General features: G+C 49.2%; 1 long non-coding RNA gene across 8 annotated transcripts in view; it reads left to right on the top strand.

Annotated features, from left to right (window-relative positions):
* LOC119311035 overlaps positions 1-3,598 on the top strand; it is a 14,782-nt gene extending 11,184 nt beyond the window's left edge. For 3 of the 8 annotated variants that reach the window (XR_005150853.1, XR_005150854.1, XR_005150852.1), the window contains 4 exons: positions 390-582; positions 670-723; positions 942-994; positions 1,565-2,020. This is a non-coding gene — a long non-coding RNA (uncharacterized LOC119311035). Of the gene's footprint in view, positions 1-389; positions 583-669; positions 724-941; positions 995-1,548; positions 2,021-3,291 lie in introns of those variants that run through there. The other 5 variants (XR_005150857.1, XR_005150855.1, XR_005150856.1 and 2 more) reach the window with 5 other exon arrangements.
* Positions 3,599-4,364: the final 766 nt, after the last annotated feature.

The raw sequence follows: 4,364 nt of genomic DNA, 5'->3' as shown, positions 1-4,364 counted from the left end.
GTCAGGCTATCTTGGATGAAAGACATAGTTCATGTGAATCATGACTTTCCCTGCATTTTCACTTTGGTACATCATCAATAAATGTTTTGTCGAATCAGTACAGTAACACGGGAAATCATCTGGTTAGCTAATTTCTCACAAAAAAAGAGTTCCAGTTAGCTATAAGGATTCTTTAGAAAAAATTCTCAGGGACTATACTGAATCAGGGGCGAAGACTCAAATGTATAGTGATTCTTTAGACAAAAGCCGAAAAGGGTCTGATTATTGTGTCTGTTCAGTGTCAGTCCACAAATGGTTCTATTTAAATTGGAGTATGTAGTTCATTTTAGCCGATGAACTTGCTGGATCACCTCCATTGCAGGAGTTTAGCTGATATGTATTGTATGCAGATGATTACGAGCAAGATACAAGGACACAAAAAACTTAGGATGCAGAAAGGTTAGAGGCGAGCTGCCGCTAGCGCACTGTGGCGTGCTGCATCTCCCATCGGTGCTTGCGACAGAAGAACTACATCCCTGGCCTATTCATCTATGCCTCAGCTGCTGCCTCTCCAAGCAATGCCAAACCTATAGGCTATAACAGGTTCAGGAGGTTTTTATCCAATGATTCAGTAACTTAACATTCTAATTTACTTGTCTTGTGCTCATGGGGCATGGTTGGTGTCTAAAGGTTATTGAAGGGGATCGTGTATGGATGCCGACATTCAGACTGGTCAGCTAAGAGGTTAGAATTACCCAAATTTCCTCTTATATATAATAGTATAATACTGCAGTGGTAGCCTCTCCTGCTATTTTCTTGTCCAGAAAAGTGTGATACTAACATTTTCTACAATTTTATCTTACTGTTAGCAAAATAGATCCGGATGATTTCCTATGCTATACAACTTCACTGCATGCATACCTGATCCTCTGTTTCCTCTGTTCTCTTGGTTGGCTTTGCAGACCAGGACATGCAATCTGGAGAGGTCCTTGGTCATCAGCTGGTCCATCACGAGGTATGTCACTGAGATCATGCATGCTCCTTATTAGCTGGGGATAAAAGTTCTTAAGATTAACTGTATCATCTGGCCGCGAGACGCCGCTTTTACTGTTAGAATAACTTAAAATCTTCTCTTCAAATAATGCAATGCAAGGTTGATTTTGACATATAGATGTTGATGTCCCAAGCTGAATTTCAAGATACTCGTGGTGTTGTGGTTTAATTTGCTATACTGTTAGAATTACGCGAGGTATGCGTATATCATCGGGGTGGTGCTGAGTCAACCAAAAGTCAGAGGGCCTAATATGTGTGCATTACCTACTGTTGTATATTTTTCAGTCGTGCACTCTGTTCTCTTAATGATTAACTGTGAATGAAATGGATGGGGGCAATAATGTTGATGTGCTAGAACAGAACTCTGGAAACTTGAATGGAAAGAACCTTTAAAGCAGGGGATTACTGAGAAGTTATGTTGCATATTGTTGTTATAAGTCCTATAGGTCTCTTAAAATGCGCTTATCCTGATTATCTCATCACTTGATTGATATGAACAAATGGTAAATTCTGTAGCTTTTTGCAATGACAGTGCACGGCTGCAGGCTTAAATTGAGCATGTTAATGTGTCACGGGAAGACTGCATTCTGAGATCAATTGATGTGTTAATCTTGAATAAAAGAAAATAGCACTAAGCTTCTCAACGTGGACACTCTCGACAGCTAGGTAATTATATAAAATATCCTTATCTATATATACTGAAGTTTATGTATGTATGTCCAATTTATCCATTAATTTACATCCTTGGTCCTCATGGTGCTGGCACTGAAGTAGATCATATGCATTTTACTGAAGTGGGAGTAATGCCAGTTCTCCACTCAGCGTAATGTCCCTGTGATATACTATGTGATTGATTCTACTTTTCCTTGATGCAACTGATGTACTGCCACACAAGGACAAATATTTTAGTTGTGTACTATATGGAAAACATGATTCTTCCATCCTGAGACTGAGTGGTTGTATTAAGAGAACCACAGCTATTTTCTTTTGCTTGCCTTGAATGGTATACTTCAATTCCACGTGCCTAAGAATAATTAAGTTGACCAAACTGGTTCTGGAACAGAGGAAGTTAGTAGCTGGGACTTATAAACACATTGTCACCTCTTGCTTAGGCAAGTACTCTACTCTTTGTAGGTGTTTGTTTCGGAAAATTGTAACGTAATCCTAGTTTGGGCTGTAATCACATATCAGTGTATCAATTGCCGATCCAGTGCAAATCTGATTCCGCTCAAAATCGTGTGTTAACATAAACCGCAGCTACCCTTTCGCGGTTATCCTAAAACTGTTACCACGTCTTCCCTGTCGAGCTCCATGGAGTTTGGCGGCGGCTCGACGTGGCGGCTCAGGTTGCAGGCGGGGCGGGTTGCGGCTGCCCGCCAAACACCGAAGCGGGACGCTGCGTTTTTAGCGGCCACCACGGGCAGCCCGCCTCACGTCGCTTCACTTTTGGCGGACAACGCGGCAGCCCGCATGAGCCCGCCAAAGTCCCGCCAGGCAGCCGAACGAGACTACGAGCGAATGAACATCTCCACCGTGGTTTGCTGCGCCGGCGTACATCTCGTTTGTGTTGCCGACATTGCGCCCAAGGAGGCTTCTGGTGTCGACATCCTCCCTGATGATGTGCTGCAAAGTCCGCCTTCCTCCCTGCAGCCACGGCCTTCTCCTCGCCGTGAGCGGCATTGCCATCGACAGCCAGTTGGCCCACCGTGGCCAACTTCACGCCGCGGTCACCGTTGCCACCACCGGCAGCGTCCTCCGGACTCGCTGCTGCGGCGATCGCGTCCTTGGCCTTCTTCCTGTGGCCGAAGTGCACGTGCCCGCCGAGCGCCTGGTGGCTGCCGAAGCATCTCACGTGCCCGCCGAGCGCCTGGTGGCTGCCGAAGCATCTCCCGCACATGTTGCACAGGAAGCGCCTGGGAGCTCCCGCTGCCGCTGCCGCCGCCACCGTCATCTTCTGCTCTGCCGTCACGCCCCTAGCACCATCGCCGTCAAGAAGTTCGACATGCATGCCTGGCCTGACCCCAAGCAGCTCGCGGTAGAAGGGAGTGTTGGCATGGCCCTTCAGGTCCTACTCTCACGCGCACGCTCTACAACTAACCACGACTGTATGCTGGTTTGTTAGTCAGTTAGAGCACTAGCTAGCTCGTTTGTTAGTCAGTTAGAGCACTCCTCATGAATTCATGTAACCTGTATATATGAGCTATGAAGTGAATACAGAGAGCGTGTTTGACCCAATCTTGTCTTTACTTTCCTCTACAGGGAGAAGACGCGAAGAACTCGTGGTTTGGTTTATGGCTGAATTGCGTGCATGGCGTATGGATGAATCACGGGACATGCGGGACTCCCGTTGGACAAAGCGGTTAGACCGCTTAATCCCGCTATAAACGACGCGGTCAGCCCAGCGGGGCATTTTGCGGGACTAATTGCGGGGCGGCGTAGCGGCCTGACGGGATGTCCCGCGCCGCTTGCATCCTTAGTGGCGGCTGACAAGGCTGCGGTCGCCGGTGGAGACTGAATCACGCTGGTATAGCGACTGTTGCCGACGATCACGTGTGTGTTGCTGATGAGCGAGGGTGAGGACCTGTAGGCCGGGCACACCGGTTGAGGATGAAGGAGAGTGGCTGACGCCAAGGCCGAGGGAGGGGATTCGAGGCCGGAATTCTCGTCCCTATTGTCGGCGGCGCTTGATGGTGGGTGCTGGGACGCCAAGCCGAGGGAGGGGATGGCAATGATCTTGGAGATGAGGCGGTTGACGTGCTTGCCGGGGAGCTCAGGTTGGCGGCGTTAAAGCCGCTAACAGCATCTACAGCCGGACTTAGTAAATCTGGCTCCGCCAGCACTGACCAAGCACGTCTCAAATTAACTACTTTGCATCCATCTTTCTCATATTTCATTCCTTAAATCCATACCATACAAAGCATGTAAAAGAAATCCTACGTAGATGTCCACGACGACGGTGTCGGGCGTCGGCTATGCGGGCGGGTAGGAGGGCTCCGGCTCATCCTCCTCCTGCTCGACCTCATCCATGTAGGCGAACATCTTCACCTCCTTCGCGGCCTCTTGTGCCTCCATCTTCGGTTGGCGACGGCGTCTTGCCTCCGCAGCCGACTCTGACCGGAGGGAATCGAGGATGGCTTGTTGCTTCGCCTGCAGATTCCCGTCGCCAGCGTCCTCCTCATCCTCCTCCAGCTCATGCCCCTCCTCCTCCTCGTCCTCCTCCGGATCCACTTGATCCGGAGGTAGCCCCGCGGCGATCCGGGCTTCGGGCCTAGCCCAGATCTGCTCAAGGAGCTTGAGCCAGCGCTTCGGCGTTAGAAAGGGTTTGCTCCTCG

The sequence above is a fragment of the Triticum dicoccoides genome, chromosome 5B, assembly GCF_002162155.2.
Source record: "Triticum dicoccoides isolate Atlit2015 ecotype Zavitan chromosome 5B, WEW_v2.0, whole genome shotgun sequence".
In the NCBI taxonomy this organism is placed as follows: Eukaryota; Viridiplantae; Streptophyta; class Magnoliopsida; order Poales; family Poaceae; genus Triticum; species Triticum dicoccoides.
The sequence above is the reverse complement of the archived record's forward strand: the minus strand, read 5'-3'. Positions and strand labels throughout refer to the sequence as shown.